Source organism: Epinephelus fuscoguttatus, linkage group LG1 (assembly GCF_011397635.1).
Source record: "Epinephelus fuscoguttatus linkage group LG1, E.fuscoguttatus.final_Chr_v1".
Classification (NCBI taxonomy): domain Eukaryota; kingdom Metazoa; phylum Chordata; class Actinopteri; order Perciformes; family Serranidae; genus Epinephelus; species Epinephelus fuscoguttatus.
Genome location: NC_064752.1, coordinates 36,980,531 through 37,003,166, shown reverse-complemented (window position 1 = coordinate 37,003,166; position 22,636 = coordinate 36,980,531). Strand labels below are relative to the sequence as shown.

Sequence of the window (22,636 nt, the reverse complement as noted above, 5' to 3'; positions counted from 1 at the left end):
AGATGAACCGGAAGCCAGAAAGTCCTTTAAATTTGTTGTTTTGATTCACTCTCACTGCTCTCGTAGGGCAGTTTCAGGCCGTCAAAGCACCAGTAACACATCCATTCAAATGGGAAATAATGCAAGATAATGTGATGTGTCACACACCTGTAATTCCCTCATGCAGCGACACATGCATTCCCCCTTGAAGGTTTTTTTTAAATCATATGAAATTACATTACATTTTTCAGGTAGAGTTTGCCTTTTTATTAGGAGATGGGTGCACGCAACATACTGATACAGTCAATTACAAATTCATTCATAACTTTTTGTACAGGCCCAGTTGAATAGTGCAATAATAATGTGAGGTTACCAGTGTGCCGCAGCATACCATTTGAGAACCACTGCCATTACCCTCTCAATATGACAAGTCCATGGGAGAATGGAAATGCAAAGAGGATACCCTGTTCATGTGATGTGATCAGTTACTTGTCATGTCAATGTAGAGTCCCTCCTTTCACAACTAAATGGAAATAAATGGTTTTATGACACTGCCTTGTAGTCAGATGGAGACAAGGTAATTCTTGTCATATGGCTACACCATGCAGCAGAACAGTGTCTAGATGTGTTAAAAGATGAAATGTTAGTTTTACTTCTACCCACTCCTTTTTGGGCACTGTATTATTTGTTTGTTTTTATGTTTTTTTTTATTTTTGGTTCAAAATAAGGTAATCTATCTATCTATCTATCTATCTATCTATCTATATACACAGTTTCCTCGAGTCTACGGTTTCGTCAGAAGAGTGAAACAGCGCCCCCTGTGTTTTCATGTCAGGTCAGATGTTAGACATGATAGTGTAGTTTGAGCGTGGAGGGCAGAAAGGTGAAGTGGCATCCTTTGAATTAAAAGTAGTTTCAGTCACAGTGAAAAATGAATACGTTCACCGTCATGTCACTGTGAGAAGACACGTCGTTGGAGAAGAGTCCGAAGTGAAGCCTGTGGCCTCTTAACCAAGTTAATAACTTTACAGTGTTTGTAATGATATTAGCTTTAGTGTTAGCTAGCAGCGAGGGGCTGCTGTCAACAGACAAATTGTCCAACAGGGCTACACGTGCAGTGGGACATTATGGACACTTCATCTCCATGAAAGAAGAGACAAATGACTTCGACGTCAGATAACGTGAGTCAAACACCCTCTCTGTCTGTCTGTCTCTGTTTGTCTTTAGCTCACAGTTTAAATGCCTCTCGGTGATTTCCTGTGTGTTTTTCCTTAGGAAGTACCCAGAGGACATTATGTAGCCTACTGTAGATTGTTTGCCTTGACACTGAAGCTGTTGTCTTACAGTATGTTGTCAACACAGACAGACAGTCTGCAGGGCTGTCCACAGGGCCCAGTGCTGCTGCATTTATAGGCTGTTGAGTCACCCGTTGATGGTGTGTGATCTGTTAATGAGTCTGTACTGAGGCTTGTGAGAGTTTCCTCTGTCTTGTATGTTTTTTAGCTGTGCTGTAGGCTGTATTGAGCAGTGTGCTTACAGTAACTACACCGTAGGCCTTGTGGGATAATTCTTCTATGATATCAATATGGATAAAAGTGTGTAAGTCATGTATTTGACACATGCAAGTGATGTAAGCCTTGATGATTGTTTTTACTGTTCAGACTTTTAAAGCCTACTGATATGTATCTGTTCCTGTACCTGTATCTTGTGGCTTTGTGGTAAGAGAATACACAGAAAACAGTGTGTAAGTCATGCTTCTATGTGCATTTGTTTCTGTTGTTATTTAGTTTATTATGTACACCTAGATAAAACAAGTGCAATATAACAGTCATGCAGTAAATCCTCCCTTCATGGAGGTCATAATCTTGAGTTTTTTGTTTGGACCTGTTATAGAGAGGTGTTGACCTCTCAGTATAATGCAATACAATTAAAGAGCACCACAAACTATAGCCTCCAAGTGGCCAAAATGTTGAACCAACACCTCACTTTAACATTAAAAACAGAAGATTATAACCTTCATGAATGTTTCTTCATGCAATAGCCTGCACTAGTTTGACCTGGCTGTGTCTAATAAACTGGTGGTTGTTGCAGGATGAAGGAGGACATGTGACATCAGAGAGTAAGTTTACTCCTGATGTAGAAGAAGCTGCACATACTGAATATCAGTGTCTTCACAGACTGAACAACACTACATACCACACAGCAGCATAATGGAGATGGATAACACTCATTTTCTCAAACCTGGTGTGTGTGTGTGTGTGTGCGCGTGCGCGTGTGTGTACGTGTGTACCGGAATACCGCTTAAACAGAAAATGTAGGTTTGCTATTCATTGGCCCCTAATGCTTTTAACATGTGTTTTGTTGATTTGATTATTTTGTGTGTGTGTGTATACACATGTCTGTGACCATGTAGGTATGTGTGTGAGTGTGTGTCTGTTGCTCTCAGACTAAGCCATCATGGCTCCCCCCTCATCAGGCCCGACAGGTGTTATTACATTGAAATGAGAGCAGTGATGTATGCATCTGTAATGTGGACCTGTCCTCTTCTGCTTGATGGAACCTGACGCTTCTCATTATCGTGACGTGTCTGAGAGAAGAACAAAGTACCAACACTTCGCCTGAAGTGCTGCTCATGAGGCATTATGAGGCATTGTAAGCACATTTCGTGAAGGCATTGACGGAAAGTGACACATCACATTTTAGAATTCTTTCAAAGTGCTAACAAATCTGATGTCAGTTCTATTTAGTGCAGATAAATGACATTTCTGTCGCAATTTGCACTCAGGATGTTAAGCAGAGAGTGAAATGATAATGACAGAATAATGCATTTTATTTGGATTGGACTATCAAAACAGCATTACCAGGTATTTTTATTTAAACACTAGTATTCATAAGCTGTTAGGCAGTTAAAACACAAATTGTTGATTTATAAATGGTATTTGACAACAGGCATATTTAAAAAAAAAAAAAAAAAAAAATCACCAACCCCTTGTCTTAATGTCAAAACAGAGATAGAAAACAGTTAATCAAGATCTACTTCTCCTCACAGAGAAATATCTTGAGTAGCGTAGGAAAAGCTGGTGCTGCTGTTTGCCAGAATCTGACCCAGCGCGGTACAAATCCAATCTGACTGGTCACAAATACATTCCAGCAGCTTTGACTTGCCAGCTGCTTTTCTTTGCATACCACCTTGAAGACGACTTTTTTATTCACTTCACACGCCTTGCTTACTGATTTGTAATAGCCGCAATGCTCTCTTGTATTCTTTGTTGTTAATTAACAAAGCTCTGATATGTTGTTGTCCCATCCAGTGCTTGTTGTTCCACAGAGAACTGAGAACGAGCAGGTTTTTGTTCCTAATGCACTGCAGCAGCAGATTTCATTGCTGTGCCGCTGTGATCACACACAATGAGAAGTGATAAAATAAAAGACAAAGATAAAGACATCCCTTTGTTACACGAAGAGAAGAAATGAAAGGGGGCAAAACAAAAGAAACAAACTAAATGCATCCTCTATGCAAAGCAGTTTTCATTTTTATCCTGGGAATGTTTGGTTGAGGTCACTACCTCTTACCTACTGTATGTATTGTTTTCTATAAAGTTTGTGTGTTATCATAGTTTGATTTGCATCTTGCATTTCTGCTTTCATTCCTTTGGAGGAATTTCTGATATCTCTTTGACACATAAAATCAACAGACAAAGGTGCTAGAAGGTGCTATCATAAAATATATCTAATTAAACATCACGCAGTTGCATCCAATCTGTCAGTGGATTATGCAGCTTGCATAGCATGGCCTCACATTTTATCTTCACTTATCTTTGAACATCTAAACACTCTTGAATGCCAAAGCCAGACTCATGCTTGACTCTGCCTGAACATCTGTCTCATTTGAATTCAGTCCATCTAACTTTATTCACAGCCAAACAGATGTGATGTCTTTGAAGGATTTAGCCAAGCTGTCGAGTGATACAGCAAATAAGCTACAAGCAGTATTTTCATAGTATAAGATAAAAGTATTCATCATGTGATTTTTAAATAAGGTTTCGTAACTGTAAACCAGGCTGCTGGGCTTTTGTGCTGCATTTTGTAGTCTGCTGCCACAGTGTTGATGCAATGCCATAATTTAGTCATTGAGAGCCTGATTATTATTTACATGTGGGTGATCCAGTCACAAGTGGACAGCACTATATAAAATTCTAAATAACCAACAGGACGCATTGTGATTTGACCACTCAGACAACTTGCAACCTTGTAGCGCAAACACTAATGTTTCCTGATGCGTGCCCGACAAGGACTACGTTATCAGTGCAGGACATGGTGGTTGTTAAGGCGATGTGCTAAAAGCTTTATAACTTTACCATTTAATGTCGTGTTAGACAAATTGTTGCATGACCATCCCCCATTTTGCCCTATAGAAGGAGACATGTTGAATTCTGCTGAGAGAGATATCTCCAGCTGTACCGACACAACCACTAATGTGACTAGCAAGCACGCTACAGTTACAGTAGCTAGCAAAAGTGTGGACATAATAACTGTGCGTGGGGCAGTAATGAAATCTGAACACAAATGGTCAGCTGGAGATACATGAGAGATACAGTTCTTAACAGCGACGTGTCTCGACTTTCCACTTTTGTTCGGATCACCAATATGTATGTTACTACCAGGTCTACATAGACCAGGTGTAAACCTGGAGAGTGTCTTGCATTTGGTCATGTGTGTGCAGGTCTGTATTTGTCTGCAGCTAGTCTCACAAACTACTGGACCCATCAGCCTAATATTTTCTTGGCACATTTATGAATGTGTGGTTGATGATGGCTTGTGGTTGTGGTAGGGTTGCAGCAGTAGAGATTTTAACAGTATGATAATTGTCTTAGAAAATATTGCGGTTTCACGGTATCATGGTATTATAGAATTATTATCATTATTAATGACCCTTGAAGGAAAACGGAAGGGTTACTTTTAGTTGAAAAAATGTTTTATTACTACCATTGTAACTTGAAACCATTTTTTAAATGGATTCATGTGTAAAACGTCTGCCCTTTGAAAGTAACTAGAATAAAGGTGACATTCTCCGTTTAGTTGCATTTTTTCCCCAATATCTTTGATGAGCAAATGTACATGGTATAATAACCATCTATTGTTATGTTACAGTATAGATTGAAAGTAGTGTGCAGCTGCAACCCTAGGTTGCGATTATTCACAATTTTCAAAAAAACCCAAAACATTTTCATTGACTGCTCTGATTTATACCGTCATTGACTGCTGACTCCTCGCTCCTCTTAACCAGCTGATAGGGGCCTGAAGTGATCAACCACATGATACAGCAAAAGAGATTTCCTGCAATCGACTAGGCTAAAAACAAGCCTTGTCTGTTGCAGGCCACTTTTTGACCATGTCATGGTTAAAAAACTGACATCCATAGAAAAGTTTGGTCTCATTTTGAGCCAAAGCATCTGTAGATTAATCCCACACCCGATATGTTATTATGATCCATTAAAGTTGAGTGAGATTCAACTCTCTTTTGTGTGGGAGGAGAGAGGGAATAGGAAGGGGCTTTATTGGACATTGGACATCCAACGTTTGTCCCCACTTAGTCTGTCTACTCTGGTTACACCTTGATAATGCAAACTACATATTGTCTTCATTTCTCTACTGTCATGCATACTGTCACTGGACACACAGCCTGCCCTGCACTCCCCATGTTCCCCACCCACATACCCAGACACACGTGAAGGAATCTGTACTCTCCTAGTGCATTTTTTTAGTATTCTGTAAGAATATTAATCATGAAGTCTGATCTGCAGATTCGTAGCTTGAGACTAAATGGCATTGTCACTGGAAAAGATAAATTCATGTTCAACTTTTCACTGGCAAGTTTTCACATGAAGTGAATAAGATGCTGGAAAGGGGGCATTCATAGAGGTGGGTGCTGGTATGACTGCTCCCTGGCATGACCAGCTATGATCTCTCTTTACAGGCAGGTATGCCACACCACCACGGACGTGTGCTCCCTCCCTCTCCTCTCCTCTCCTCTTTTGCCATGATAAGTTTTCATCAAGCTGCTTTCATTTTTGAACAATGCCACCTCAGTGACACAGGGGAGAGGTGGCTAGCCTGCATGTTTCACGGTTTTCTGTCAGAAATTAAGAGCTGAACTTGCAGATGGAGCCTGCTGGCCCTTGAAGACCTCTTTAGGTTTCTCTTCCTTTTGCAGTTGCCGGGAGAGCTCAGCGTATTAACCCATTCCTGATTTACGTCCAGAGATCAGTACCTGCAAACACTGTTGCATTGTCCACCACAGTGTAGCTTCACTTTCTGTGTCACTCGCTGCTGAACTGAACATTGCAGGCTAACTGTTTTGTCAGTTTTATACGTTTTGCTCTCTATTCACTTTAAAGACTTCTCTCATCCACAGAGTCCTGACCTGACTGTTGTGGCACTATATTTAATCCACAAGTGTTAGCCTTGCAGTAAAGCATTGCAGTCTGATTCACAGCAGCACCCTGAGGTTCACGAATTATATGTTCAGTAATTATCATAATTCAAAGCGCTACTTTTTATGCACTTACTATACCATTAGTGGACCCGATCTAGAGACATTGTGGCATTTTACTAATTTGTTTTTAGCTGCTGTTTTACATTGCAGAAAAAAGCATTTTCAGCAGCGTCACAGAGCCAGGATCAGGACAGATTTTAGCAGGAAAACTTCATAGCATGCTCTGCTGCGATGATGATATTCTCAAACCACTGCTTGGCCGAGTGGCCAATTCTGATTAGACACAGGATGTCTGTTATGATTACATAATGGCAGCACTCCAGGTAAACATTTCAAGCAACACTCAGAGTTTTTCTGTCGCATTTAGGCCATCAGTCTGATAATACATTGTGAGTGTGAGCGTGTTGCTGTTTCCCTCCGAGACGGCTCGGGTGAATCGCATGAAAGGACAGCTCAAGTGTATTAGCGAATAAAGTATACACATTTTATTACCCTTCATCCCTTTATCTTTGGATGTGAAAGGGTCTATTCACTCGACTGGGCTTATGCAGTGCACGAACAAGCAGCCAGTCCCGCGTGTGCCGGCTGAGTTTGTCCATGTTCGCTTCAACAATTGAGAGGGACAAAGGTGAACCAACTGATTTGTTGCAGTCGCTAAAATAATAGAGCAATTTCTTTCCTTAATGCTCATGGTCTGCTGTTGACTCACACAGACACTCGGGTGTGCGCACACACACACACACGCGCGCGCACACACACACACACACACACACACACACACACACACACACGCACGCAGATGGCCAGGTCTGCTGAGAACAGGCTGTTCGCTCAAATCGTCCTCAAACAATGAAGTGCTGAACAGATCACATCAATCTCTCTCAAGAGAAATATTAGTTTCCCCCACCTTCCTTCCCCCCCACCCACACATAGTGGAGGAGGCTGGGGTTGCGTATGTGTTTTTGGGGCTTGCGCTTGCTTGAGTGTGTGTGTGTGTGTGTGTGTGTGTGTGTGTGTGTGTGACAGTGTGCAGTGAGCTAGACAGTGGAAAAAAGATACATTTTCAGCTTGTCTCAAATTTACCTCCAGTCCCCCGCGAGGCTTACACAACTGGCGAGAAATAGTCAGTGAGATTCCACTGCCATGACCGTCCCGCCGAGACATAAAACAACCTCTAACTGGCAACGCACTGCACATCAATTACACCTTTATTTGTTGGCTGGAGGTAGGGTGAAAGAGGCCTTATTTTCACAGCAGCTTCAAAAGGGATTTTACTGCAATAGCCGTGCAGTGATTTATATTTTTGCCTATTTTTATAGCAGCAGTATCATCCTAAAATGTATTAACAGTGAGTAAATCATATGCCTTCTCTGTTGATTGCCACTTTAAACGGCAGGAGAAGTTTTTAATATCAGAATTAGAAATTGGTTTTGAAAATTTGAAAGAGAGAAGAAGGAAGGCTTGGCTGATAAGGCAGGTTTAAGGTTTAAAGTAGTTTTTCCCTTTTTTTGGTGCACTTTTAATTTTTTTTTTTTTTCAAGTTTAAGAAAGGCATTCTCTCTCCGTCTCCCTCTCCCCCACCCCCACTAATCTCTGTATATTAGCTCTCAGGAAGGGAAAGCTCTCTCGGTGTGTCCTGGCTGTTTTAATATCTGTCAGCTTCATCCTGTGCTCCATCCCTCTGCTTCCTCCTCTCTTATTTTGGCTCTCTGTTTCCTCCTGTCTTCATATTTCACTCCTTTGTTTGACTCCTCTGTCCCCGTCTCCGTTCACTCTATCAGTCCTCGTCAGCGGCCGGCGGCGGACAACTGCATGTGCGCGTAGTTTTTTAGAGACGGATGATGAGGTCTACGCCATTTAGTGCATTGTCTTGGCATTCCTCATTTCACCCAGTGCTTTTTGTCACAGCAACCCAGGTTCCTTGACACTCAATATAAACACACTGATTACAGCTCGAGCAATGGGACTTGTGTGTGTGTGCGTGTGTGTGAGACTGATTCCTAGTGTGCACCTGTGTTTAAGTGTTGACTCTGCAGTGATGTCTTTCAGCAAACCATCTATTCAAATTACATTTGTTTCGAAACAGCTTATGTGCAGAGATACACCTTTATACTCCAAGCTAAATTCCAAGAATGGCAACTTAACTTGGAGAAATGCATAAAAGACACCCACCACCCTTTGATATCTATTACTGTCAAGCCTAAATTGACAACATGCCCTTGGGACGTGGATTGGGTGACTGCAGAAGGAAACATTCTTTCAGCTGAATCGAAACTATTGAATCAAATGTCTCTCTTAAGAAAATAAATACCATGCGGTGCTGAACACTTTATCTTCATATGATTAATTACAGAATTACAGAAACACTCAAGTAGCTCACAGTTCATACAAGTAGTCCTTTATCATAAAAAACACCACTAAACATACATACTTGCATGATGCATCATTTACAAATCGTCATTAAAATTTCTAGAGAGTATTTCCAGAGACTCTGATGGTCACGTGTTCTGTCCAAATTAAACTGTCGATTGCAGTGGATCTGTAGTGCGTGTTGACCACACTTTGCAAATTACTGTTGCAAAAGAAGGACACCTCAGTGATAGAGGCCCTGTTGGTGTGAAATTTAATCGACAGGTCTAATGAGTGGTGGAGTGGGCACAAATATCAATATAAGCACAAGTGAGGCTTTATAAATCTATAAGCTCAAGCATAAAGGGAACTTCATGTAGCTTTATCAAGCAGTCAGTCAGTCACGGTGGTCCTGACCATCTCCATAACCATGGCAACAATGACGCTAAGTGACAGACCTGTCATTCCCTGACATTCTCCTCCTCAAATTTTGAATTCATATTTCTCTTCTATGTCTCGTGAACTCTTCTGGTTTAATATTTCTCATGTCTTTCCAAGCATGTAAAAACGCAGTTTATGCAGTAGAGCAGGGTGCGCACAGAACATACGGGATAAATTGTGCCCCCTATTGATTCAGCAAGGGACAGAACATTTTAGTTATATATTTAGTTATATTTTTAATTTAATACAAGTATTTAGTTATGGGACAATCTGATATTATACAAAACGGGTGGCAACCCTAGGCACCGAGTCCAGACTGTTACAGAGAGCGAAAACAGAATGTTGAGCTCACATCATCAGGATGGTCTTACCACATTAGGAAACCCCATATATCACACATCAACTTTTAAGGAGCTAAGAAAACAGGCTTGTTTCAAACTTAATAAGGCATTTTTTGTGATAATCCATTGTGTTTTGAAAGGATTTCTGTGAGCCTTAGTGGAAGGGAAATTTCTGATGACACAATAGAGCATGTAATCCCTCAAGTTTATTGAAAACACAAGAATCACCATACTTGGAGAGACCTGAATTTCACTGGATAGTGATGATACTACTCAATAAAACAATTACCTTGTCTCCTAAGTTTAGTCATTGTCAAATTCATATTTGTAGCACAGTTACAAATTTGCTGTTGTTCTGGGCAGGCTCTTAACCTGCGGCTGGCCTCAGTATGAAGCGAACAGCCTGACTGCAGTCAGTTACTGACCCACCTAGAGAGCAGAGAGGCCGAGGTTAATATTATCTCCTCCAGATCTCCTCTCTAGTGGACAGATGCCCTGACCCACCATTCACATGTTGTGTTTGTTGCTACCAGTGGGTATTTCACACAGAAATAAAATGAAACAGCTGCTAGAAGCTGAGAGTGCTGCAGTTCTGTAGAAAGGGCTGTGATTTCATTGGCAGAACATGAGTCTTTTCAAAAGTTGGAGAACCTGATTTTTGTGTTTCCCAAAATACCAACAAACATAGAACAAATGTTTGTTAAGAACTTGGTCATTGGAATAAGTATATCTACAAAAGCAAATATGCATGTAAGTAAGATAAACAGTACAAGTGTACATGAAAGTTATGAAAAAAATGTGTACAAAATTACTTTTTGAATTTTCTTTTTTTTTTTTATACTTAAACCTCTTCAGACAGGATTATATTTAAGACAGAATCTAAGTGTACAGATTAACAGATGATTTGTGCTGATTAAGATTTAACAGAAGTCTTTGGCGCTTGGAAACCAGAGGGAGATATGTTGTGATCGAGGGACATGAGAGCAGCAGCAAGACACTGGTGGTGGTGGTGGATGATGACTCTGAGGATGCTGAGGCGCATGAGGCTGATGAATCTGTAAAGACCAGGTGGTGATGGGGAGGTGGGGGGCGCGCACAACTGCAGCAAGAAAGAATTACAGCAGAGAAAGAACCAAATTTAAAATGAGGAGCTGTAAGATGATAGGCTGACAGAGAAGATGTGTTGCTGTACTGTTGGCTGATTGTGAATCAACTGAAAAATACACAGGTAGAGATAGTGAGTGAGCATGCATGCAAGGAGTGAATGACAGGGTGAGACAGAAATCTTACAGCCTGAGCATGAAAAGTATCGTCCTTCTGACTGAACTTTCACTAGAGCTTCGTAACAAAAGATAAATGTTACCTCCCCTAGTTAGTTAGCACAAGTGTTAGCACAGCTGATCAAAGTGAATATTTGCAAGTTATTAAATACTCCAAAAAAAAAAAAAAAAAACCCACTCCGGTGGCCATAGTTGCACAAGTAACATGAGGCTTTGGGTTTGGTCTGAAGGCACTCAAGAGCTCCTATAATTTGCTGTCAATGACATCTTTGCTGCTGAGTAGACTTACTGTAAAGTCTTTTTGCGTTGCCCTTTTTGGAAGAAAAGAAAAATGTTTCATTGCTTTTGTCTTTTTCTTGGATTGGCCTGAACATGTATAAAATTTAAAATATAAAAAATGAGCATATCTTTTGCAGTTGTTCAAATATTTGGAATGTTGTGTACACATACTTTTTTTTTCATCTAGATGAATTGGCCATGGCCCGCAGGCTCCGTTTCACTCAGCTTCACTCAGCTTCACTCAGCTGCCCGATATACCCGCTGCTTCTTCCCACATTAACCTGAATAACAAACCAGGGCTCGGTGCTCCGGTTGGATACAAACGGAGAGCGCTAGCGGAGGCTAACTGGCTGTGTTAGCAGCTGAGTGAAGTGGAGCCTGAGGAGGAAGCACCGGTTAGCCTTCGCTTTCACTGCAGGCAGATTCACTCGCCACAGGGGCGAGGAAATAAAACCTAAACAGCCAACTTAGTTTGGCTTAGTTTAGAAGTTAGCAATGTCTTTCACTCACTCTCAGTCTCTGCTGTGTTTAGCTATTTCCCTGCTTTCCTGTTAGCCTTAGCACTAAGTTACTTGGCTGCCACGCTAACGCTCCAACTCCAACTGAGCCGGGAGCCGGGGTCACGGTCTCACGGAGAAGAGCTGGAACGTTAGCATAGCAGCCCATTAGTGCTAACGTCCCCACGCTTCTCCGCCAGACTCAGTGAGTTGGAACTGAGAAGTGTGGGGACGTTAGCGTTAGCACTAGTCGGCTGCCATGCTAACGTTCCAACTCTTCTCCGTGAGCCCGAGAAGAGAGGAATGTTAGCGTTAGCTCCCAGAGTTAGCACTAGAGCTACTATGGCTAATGGAGTAACTTACAGCTATGGAGCTCTTCTACCAGCTCCTCTAGTGACTGAGCCTCGCCTCCATCTCAGCACATATATTACATTTATTACAGGTACCATCATCATTGAAGTAGGCAGGGGAATAGCTAAACACAGCCGCCAGGCTGCCCGCCGGGCTACATTTTACAATGCTAATTGCAAATGTTAGCTGGGCTGCCGGGCTACTCACCTAACACAACCGTAACGCCTGACCTATTGCTGGGACCGAGCCGCTAATGACTCAAGTTCCGGACATTAACCCATGCTATGACTGTAACATTAAATTTAATTGAATCGACATAGCGACATGTGCCTAACGTTACTGTAACACTAATTAAAACGTTCATTCACATGAACGTACGTACATGTGAACGTGCAGCCGGACCGGCTTGTAAACAATGGGCTTGAGATCAACACAGAGAGAGGGTGTGTGAGGTCATGCTATACTCCAGATGAAATTACACCTCTAGTTCTTCACATAGCAATTTTTTAATTCCTTCAATCTAGAAATGATGAATTTCGCTTATTGCTCCTTTAAAAACTACCATGCACTTAAGCATACTGTATCTGTGATTAATATGTCAGCCACAGAAACTAGATACTATATTTTTAATTTAATACAAGTATTACTTTTATCAGACATAAACATCTCATATCATTAAAAAAAATTGTTCAGAGGCCGATAAACATTTTTTTAAAATACAAAAACATAGATTTAATACAGATTTGAATACAGTTTCATCACATTTTCATAACATAACATAATCTTTTACAATAAAAATCTCAACAAACAAGCACTGCACGTATTACCTTTGTTTTTGTTCTTCGTTTATTTTTTTAAATTTAGACTTTTTAAAATAAAAATCGAATTAAATATAACTGCATCACACATTACCTTTGTTTTGTTTTTTTTTAAAAATAACATCTTATAAACTTTTTAAAATAAAATAAATCATGAGTGCAGAACACATTGGCTTTGTTTTTAGCAAACATTTAATAGATATTTTTAAAACATTCCTTTAAACATAAGCATTAATATGCATTAACTTGTCAGTAGAAGTGGTCGAATCTGAATCATTTAAGCAAAACCATATATCATAAATCATGTCATCATGTATAGTGGATGCACACATTTGCGGCCTTGTCATGAACAAAGATATCATTCAATTTGAAAATCATCATGTTCGGTATTTTGAATGAGGGGTCGACTGCGAGCATTTTTCAGCCCCAGACATTTCTGAACTTTGCCCAGTCTTGGTTGTTCAACTTGGAGTAGCGTGAGCTTGCTGGCTCAGGTTCTTAGATGCCAGCATGGACATCTCTCTTATAGCAAAAGATTACATCTGGAGTTTGTGGCCTTATGACTAAGTTCTTGTCACCCGACAGCTGCATGGAGCTAACCTGGACTTCCCCTCCCACTTCCTTAGGGACCTGGCCCACATTTGGAAGCTCATCATCGCTCAACAATCACAAACTTGCCAGTCAAATCTTGAGGACTACCTTGTTCCCTTGGTAGCTCAGCCCTGCCCCTTGCAGCGTCAGTGTGGCAAATGGTTTCTCCCAGGTTAACTTTTACTGGTTGCTAACAGAGGCATGACTTCATTTCTGCATGCTTGCAGAAGCATGTGACTAATTTGTGCTGCTTGTGAAGACAAAACATGGTGTATTTTAAAGGTTCCTCTCATGGCAGTCGTATTGTTTAGAATCAGCTCATCATATTTCTGAATGCTCTCTCCCTGTAGCTGTAGCTTGCCTCCTCGTCGAATGTAGAGAGCTGCATCCCTCTTTAATGCCATCTGGAACAGCCTTTCCATGGGATTTTTCTGAATAGTTCCATGCCAATAATTAAATATATTTCATCCAGGTGATGAAAAACACACCCACGCAATATGTCTTCATGTTGCTTTATTAAGTTTTCTTTCTCTTCTCCAAGCAAGGTATTCTTGCTGCAGGGTCAGTATTAACACGATGCCTATGAGATTCAGTTTTTATTTTGCTTGACAGTGGCATCTGGTAAAATAGATTAATCCAGTTAAGAGTAAATAAATGATAAATAACTAATAAATACATAATTACCCAAGTGAAATTACATGCTTCATTTTTCTCATAATTTTGTAAAAAGAATAAAGATAAAACATGGTTTCTGAAGTATCGGGGAAAAAATAATCAAAAACTGTCAAACTAAGACATATATCCATCATAAAAAAACCACTGTGCAATGGTCGCACCACATTATGCTTTTTCAAGTTTAGCCATTAGTTAGTGGAAAAGTATAACCCTTTTTAACAAAACCAGCTAGCTTCCAAGAAAAGGTATCTTTGAAATGTATAATCAAAATATATATTTGTAGAAACAATTTATTAATAATCATTTAACTTTTTGAGGTCATACCACGTGATACCCAAATATGGCAACAGCATACTAGCTGTTCAAAAGGTTGCTCTTTTCCAAATTTGACAGAGAGTCACAAACCTACTGGTTGTCTCCATGGGTTCTTGGCAAAGGGCTGGATGATGCAGCATCCTGTCTTTGAATGGATTCCAACATATAAGTCCAAAGTGGTCGTTTCTTGATGGTCGCACCTCAGGATATTTCATAAAGTGGACATTATCGGACAAAGTTTGCTTGTGTGTTATGATTGAAATATAAAGAAAAATGTCTACTCTTTTTTTGCAGGACTACAAAACACTTTGGAAATCATGCCAAATAGGAAAGAAAATCAATTCTAACACATTTAGAGTGATTTAAAAGAAGTGTCCTACATATATATGGTATCTTTTTATGCATTTCAACCATTTTTTAAACTATAAAAAATGCAATCGGACAGAAAATTTAGGCGTCACGTCATTGACCCAGGTGCCATTTTTTGTCTCCTCTATTCCTGTTCAGCTAAACACACTTCCCAGATCTTTTTATATTAATTCCATACAAACTGTTGTAGCTGTTGGGAATATATAACCCACTGTCCCCTGTGTGGTCGACTTTCCACTTTTGCAGTATTAACAGCAGTTGCTAAAGCTTTTATGGACTGGCTTTAGGTTGAATCACTATTCTGTAACTGCACATTTATTAAGAGTATGTTGAAATCATTCCAATGATTACTTTAAGTAAAAGTCTGGTAATAGGGAAGCAGTCAAGTGCTTCCATCTGAGTTGAGCCCTAAAGGGACAATAGCTTGCTAACCTCTTTTAGCATCTCTGACCTCATTACCTTTACCTTGCTCCCATAAATGTATAGATTTATTTCTCTTTTTGTCTTCAGCGTGCATGCCAATGATGAATACGTCTACTCCATTTACAGTGAAATATGCATTTGAATGTCCGTTATGTGTTGTTTACACTGACTCTGGATATCTTTTCTCTGAGCAGACACTAAGGTCAATTATACATACGTGCAATAAGCACCTTGTCGTTTATTTCTTTTCCATTCCATTCAGGTTTGTTCCTTTATATTTATTTGACTTCCGCTCCATCCCATTCTCTCCTTTTCTGTTCCCCCTATTTTATTCTGCTCTGTGCTGTAATATGTATGTACTCATACAGAAAGAATCCCTCTCAATCATCACTTATGACTCAGTCGCAATGCATGGGGGTGTATTTATCTGCAGAGACTCTGACCTCTAGCCTATAGTTTCTCATTTTCTTCTTATTTTCTGTGTTTATGGGTGTGTGCCCCCACAGTGCTCAGGTGAGGTCAGGGCTTTATGAAAAGGTTGCGACCAAGTGCCAGACTATGGCAGCATGCATCCATGAGAAAAAGTGCAGAAAAAACACAAATATGGCAAGGCAAAATGCCAAATGAGAGCCAATCTGGGGTTGGCTTTTAGTTTAATTTTTGCTGGCGAGTGTGTTTACAAACTGATCATCCTGCATAGTATACCTTTAGATATATTAACCACTAACTGACAATAAGAATTTTGACCGATTAATATCATCAGATAAACAGTTAATATAGTCAAATATAATATACTGGGGGTGGCACAGTGATGCAGTGGTTAGCACTGTGAGGCAACAGTGCTAACCACTGCATCACTGGACTCCCTCCTGGGATTGAACCAGGAAGGAGTCCTTCTGTGTGGATTTTTCATGTTCTCCCTGTGTCAGCGTGTGTTCTCTTCAGGTACTCCGGCTTCCTCCCACAGTCCAAAGACATGCAGGTTAATTATGGAGCTTTATCCCTATCTTCATTCAAGACAGTGGTCTATCAGTTTGAGAGCATTATTTATTGATTTCACATTCAAAAACCCTGCCCTTGCACTCAAATAGCTTCTGCTTGCACTTGGATCTACTCTGTTTCTGCTCAAACTGTATGCTTGCACTCAGATACCATGTTGCTTGCACAGATTTCCTGCTTGAGCTTCGGCTTTTCTCCTCACACTCAAACTGTTTCTGTGTGCTCGGGGAATTTCTGCTCTCAGATTTCTGCCTTGCGCTTGGATTTTTTTGTGTAACAACCCTGTCAAAATCCCCCAACCAACAGAATGCCAGGTTTACTGTTGACCAATGAAATGATCCCTGCCTCCTTGTGGGCGCGCTCTCTCTAGTTTTAGAGGGTCCCGTCTGGGCGGGTAGGCTACTCTTTAACCAGGTTCATCCACTCCCAACCTCCAGGGCTTTATTAAATGTTCTTCCCATGATTTCTATACCACTTTTGGAATAAAGGGACTGTTAATTTACACACATGCGCCATATATATATGTATATATATATATATATATATATATATACAGTACAGGCCAAAAGTTTGGACACACCTTCTCATTCAATGCGTTTTCTTTATTTTCATGACTATTTACATTGTAGATTCTCACTGAAGGCATCAAAACTATGAGTGAACACATGTGGAGTTATGTACTTAACAAAAAAAGGTGAAATAACTGAAAACATGTTTTATATTCTAGTTTCTTCAAAATAGCCACCCTTTGCTCTGATTACTGCTTTGCACACTCTTGGCATTCTCTCGATGAGCTTCAAGAGGTAGTCACCTGAAATGGTTTCCACTTCACAGGTGTGCCTTATCAGGGTTAATTAGTGGAATTTCTTGCTTTATCAATGGGGTTGGGACCATCAGTTGTGTTGTGCAGAAGTCAGGTTAATACACAGCCGACAGCCCTATTGGACAACTGTTAAAATTCATATTATGGCAAGAACCAATCAGCTAACTAAAGAAAAACGAGTGGCCATCATTACTTTAAGAAATGAAGGTCAGTCAGTCCGGAAAATTGCAAAAACGTTAAATGTGTCCCCAAGTGGAGTCGCAAAAACCATCAAGCGCTACAACGAAAGTGGCACACATGAGGACCGACCCAGGAAAGGAAGACCAAGAGTCACCTCTGCTTCTGAGGATAAGTTCATCCGAGTCACCAGCCTCAGAAATCGCAAGTTAACAGCAGCTCAGATCAGAGACCAGATGAATGCCACACAGAGTTCTAGCAGCAGACCCATCTCTAGAACAACTGTTAAGAGGAGACTGCGCGAATCAGGCCTTCATGGTCAAATAGCTGCTAGGAAACCACTGCTAAGGAGAGGCAAGAAGCAGAAGAGATTTGTTTGGGCCAAGAAACACAAGGAATGGACATTAGACCAGTGGAAATCTGTGCTTTGGTCTGATGAGTCCAAATTTGAGATCTTTGGTTCCAACCGCCGTGTCTTTGTGAGATGCAGAAAAGATGAACGGATGGATTCCACATGCCTGGTTCCCACTGTGAAGCATGGAGGAGGAGGTGTGATGGTGTGGGGGTGTTTTGCTGGTGACACTGTTGGGGATTTATTCAAAATTGAAGGCACACTGAACCAGCATGGCTACCACAGCATCCTGCAGCGGCATGTCATCCCATCCGGTTTGCGTTTAGTTGGACGATCATTTATTTTTCAACAGGACAATGACCCCAAACACACCTCCAGGCTGTGTAAGGGCTATTTGACCAAGAAGGAGAGTGATGGAGTGCTGCGGCAGATGACCTGGCCTCCACAGTCACCGGACCTGAACCCAATGGAGATGGTTTGGGGTGAGCTGGACCGCAGAGTGAAGGCAAAGGGGCCAACAAGTGCTAAACACCTCTGGGAACTCCTTCAAGACTGTTGGAAAACCATTTCAGGTGACTACCTCTTGAAGCTCATGGAGAGAATGCCAAGAGTGTGCAAAGCAGTAATCAGAGCAAAGGGTGGCTATTTTGAAGAAACTAGAATATAAAACATGTTTTCAGTTATTTCACCTTTTTTTGTTAAGTACATAACTCCACATGTGTTCATTCATAGTTTTGATGCCTTGAGTGAGAATCTACAATGTAAATAGTCATGAAAATAAAGAAAACGCATTGAATGAGAAGGTGTGTCCAAACTTTTGGCCTGTACTGTATATATATGTATGTATGTATGTATGTATGTATGTGTGTATGTGTATGTATATATATACATATATATATATGTACATTGTAGATTCTCACTCAAGGCATCAAAACTATGAATGAACACATGTGGAGTTATGTACTTAACAAAAAAAGGTGAAATGACTGAAAACATGTTTTATATTCTAGTTTCTTCAAAATAGCCACCCTTTGCTCTGATTACTGCTTTGCACACTCTTGGCATTCTCTCCATGAGCTTCAAGAGGTAGTCACCTGAAATGGTTTTCCAACAGTCTTGAAGGAGTTCCCAGAGGTGTTTAGCACTTGTTGGCCCCTTTGCCTTCACTCTGCGGTCCAGCTCACCCCAAACCATCTCAATTGGGTTCAGGTCCGGTGACTGTGGAGGCCAGGTCATCTGCCGCAGCACTCCATCACTCTCCTTCTTGGTCAAATAGCCCTTACACAGCCTGGAGGTGTGTTTGGGGTCATTGTCCTGTTGAAAAATAAATGATCGTCCAACTAAACGCAAACCGGATGGGATGGCATGTCGCTGCAGGATGCTGTGGTAGCCATGCTGGTTCAGTGTGCCTTCAATTTTGAATACATCCCCAACAGTGTCACCAGCAAAACACCCCCACACCATCACACCTCCTCCTCCATGCTTCACAGTGGGAACCAGGCATGTGGAATCCATCCGTTCACCTTTTCTGCATCTCACAAAGACACGGCGGTTGGAACCAAAGATCTCAAATTTGGACTCATCAGACCAAAGCACAGATTTCCACTGGTCTAATGTCCATTCCTTGTGTTTCTTGGCCCAAACAAATCTCATCTGCTTGTTGCCTCTCCTTAGCAGTGGTTTCCTAGCAGCTATTTGACCATGAAGGCCTGATTCGCGCAGTCTCCTCTTAACAGTTGTTCTAGAGATGGGTCTGCTGCTAGAACTCTGTGTGGCATTCATCTGGTCTCTGATCTGAGCTGCTGTTAACTTGCGATTTCTGAGGCTGGTGACTCGGATGAACTTATCCTCAGAAGCAGAGGTGACTCTTGGTCTTCCTTTCCTGGGTCGGTCCTCATGTGTGCCACTTTCGTTGTAGCGCTTGATGGTTTTTGCGACTCCACTTGGGGACACATTTAACGTTTTTGCAATTTTCCGGACTGACTGACCTTCATTTCTTAAAGTAATGATGGCCACTCGTTTTTCTTTAGTTAGCTGATTGGTTCTTGCCATAATATGAATTTTAACAGTTGTCCAACAGGGCTGTCGGGTGTGTATTAACCTGACTTCTGCACAACACAACTGATGGTCCCAACCCCATTGATAAAGCAAGAAATTCCACTAATTAACCCTGATAAGGCACACCTGTGAAGTGGAAACCATTTCAGGTGACTACCTCTTGAAGCTCATGAGAGAATGCCAAGAGTGTGCAAAGCAGTAATCAGAGCAAAGGGTGGCTATTTTGAAGAAACTAGAATATAAAACATGTTTTCAGTTATTTCACCTTTTTTTGTTAAATACATAACTCCACATGTGTTCATTCATAGTTTTGATGCCTTGAGTGAGAATCTACAATGTAAATAGTCATGAAAATAAAGAAAACGCATTGAATGAGAAGGTGTGTCCAAACTTTTGGCCTGTACTATATATATATATATATATGTATATATATAAGCAGAGGCTATTTGAGTGCGAGGGCAGGGTTTTTGAATGTGAAATCAATAAATAATACTCTCAAACTGATAGACCACTCTCTTGAATAAAGATGGGGATAAAGCTTCATAGTTAATCAGCGACTCTAAATTGTCCGTAGGTGTGAATGTGAGTGTAAATGGTTGTCTTTCTCTATGTGTCAGCCCTGTGATAGTCTGGCGACCTGTCCAGGGTGTACCTTGCCTCTCGCCCAGTGTCAGCTCCAGACCCCCCACAACCCTCAAGAGGATAAGCGGCTATGAAAATGGATGGATAATATACTGGCGGTAGAAAGGCAGATGATGAGGGCCTTTCTGCTACTGCGCAGGTTGGAGTCATACACCCATTCACTGCCATGATACCTGTTAAGTAAGGTTAGCTGTGTGCTGCTAACAGGTCACTGTGTGTGGGGGGCGGGCAGACTCTCAGCATCCCTAGCGTGGAGCTCACACTGACACAGCTTTAGCATATAATCACTTGTAAATAGGAGTCGTGTTTTTGTTACCTTAAAATTAGATGGAGCGAGGAGCAGGTCCTCGTTCACTGAGATCGCCATGTAGAGCTTAGATTCTCTGCCCGAGCCTGAACCCGGGCCGTAATTTCCTGCCATGCGGGTTTAAATCGGGCTTGGGCTCATAATTACAGTTAAAGGGACGGGCTGGGCTGGGCTCGTACAGAACATGCACGGGCTTGGGTGGGGTCGGGCTGGATTTTTTGGGCTCAATCCAAGCTCCATCGCCATGTTCACTGCTTTCTTTCTACGATAGCCCAGAACAGACAAATCAAACACTGGCTCCAGATAGGGCCCTTCGCATTTTTGGTTTTCCCACCATAGTTAGCAGCCCCCCTGTGACAAGCAGTGTCAGAAAAACATGGATTTTTTTTCAACGTGAAACTGCTTGATTCTGTGTTCTTACTTGTTTAAATCACCTAGTCTGTCTGTTTTATGGAGGAAGAAACCTCTGCGGAAAATACAGCCTCCGATAAAAACTTCCTGAATGTCTGGATCTTCAGTTATCTGAGATAAAAGGTCAGTACGGAGTAGGAGGTGCTAAGTTAGCGTCTCAATTTCGACATGCCGAACTGCATCCAGAAACACCGATTTGTAATGTGAAGACAAAGGACTAGAAACACTGCTGGGTCTTATTAGTAGTCACATACAGGTACTCTTTGGATACTTCAGGTGCACTGTGTTTATTCCATCTTGTGAAGGCCTTATTGCATGAGTAATGTGAAACTGGTTTATCCATTTTTTTTTTTACCAGTTTTAATCACCAGGTCTGTTTGTTTTGGAGAGGAGGAGACCTCTACGGACAATTTCACTCCCGATAAAAGCTTCCTGAACGATGACACTGAAGGAATCCTAACCTGGAGAAGTTTCAGCTGGCTGCAATCTGCAAACCTCACCATTAGATTTCACTAAAATCCCCCTAATAAAGCCCAGCTCAGACCAAAGATTCCCAATGAGATGAGTTGAAACAGGCAACGTCTTGCAATGCACCGTTCTGCAACGTTCGACAAACCTGCTGGTTCACACTAATGCAACTTGATAAGACGTGCTTTACGTTCTAAAAGCAGACGCTACCGATTGGACCAGCTGAGTTGCAGGTGACACCATCCGCTGGCTTGATTCGAGCTCAGACTGGCCAGTTCACATCGCTGCAACGGTTTCATCTTGTTACGAATCTTTGGTCTGAACTGGACTTAAATCTCACACACGGTTCCTTTAACATGGGTCAGCTATCAGTCACAAAAATAACCTAAACATTTCTAAATGAGTATCCCTGTGTAGCGTTCTATCAGTTCAGTCCTCCTCCATTTACATCTTCTGTGTTGAGCTGTACTGATCTGTGAGCTGTGGACATTAGTGCTGACACCCCATCATTACTACATTAAGCATGATATTTTGTGGTCTTTAGCTATGACGGATTATATAAATAAACATTAACAAACTGAATTATTTAACTGTAACAACTGTCCAGCACCAGGAACTATACTGTACAATACACACACACTATTTAAACAATAATCAGTGCTCACTGAGTGTTTAGAAAGGTACATAAGTAATCTGAAACTGATTATGTTTAACTTTCAGTAGCTGATTATGTTTTATAAGCAATTATTGGTCAGCTCAGAGATATGTTTTTGGACTGATCCACCCAACCCTTTATATCTCCTTGAATAGGTTTATTCCACACACCTTCCTGTTTGCTGATGTTGGCAGAGCTGTAGCTTTGGATTGTCGGCCAAACACACAGATCAGCCACGTAGAAATGGGTTATATTCATAGACCATCATCCAGTCTGCATGTCTGTGGTGACTGTTGTACTCCTATTGAAATTCAGAGTGTTTTTCTGCCTCTGATTGTGAAACCTGAAAGGGCCAAGGTGGAACTAATTCTGTCAGCCTTGTTAGGGAGGCTGTCGCACTTTGTTTGTGCGCCGCAGAAATGTGTCTCTACCCACCGAGGCTCTCCTGTTCTCATTTCTCTATTTGCTTTTATGTCTCAAGTACATTATTTTGTTATTATTATTAACCAAAAAAGCCGGGGCTCTCTCCCTCTCTCGCTT

At 41.2% G+C, this 22,636-nt stretch overlaps 1 protein-coding gene across 1 annotated transcript in view; it reads left to right on the top strand.

Annotated features, from left to right (window-relative positions):
• The first annotated feature begins 883 nt into the window (after positions 1-883).
• The window catches only part of foxp4 (forkhead box P4), a 257,342-nt gene continuing 235,589 nt past the window's right edge, over positions 884-22,636 (top strand). The window contains exon 1 of the mRNA XM_049580580.1: positions 884-1,160. The gene's annotated coding sequence lies outside the window, so the exon portion shown is untranslated. The remainder of the gene's footprint in view (positions 1,161-22,636) is intronic.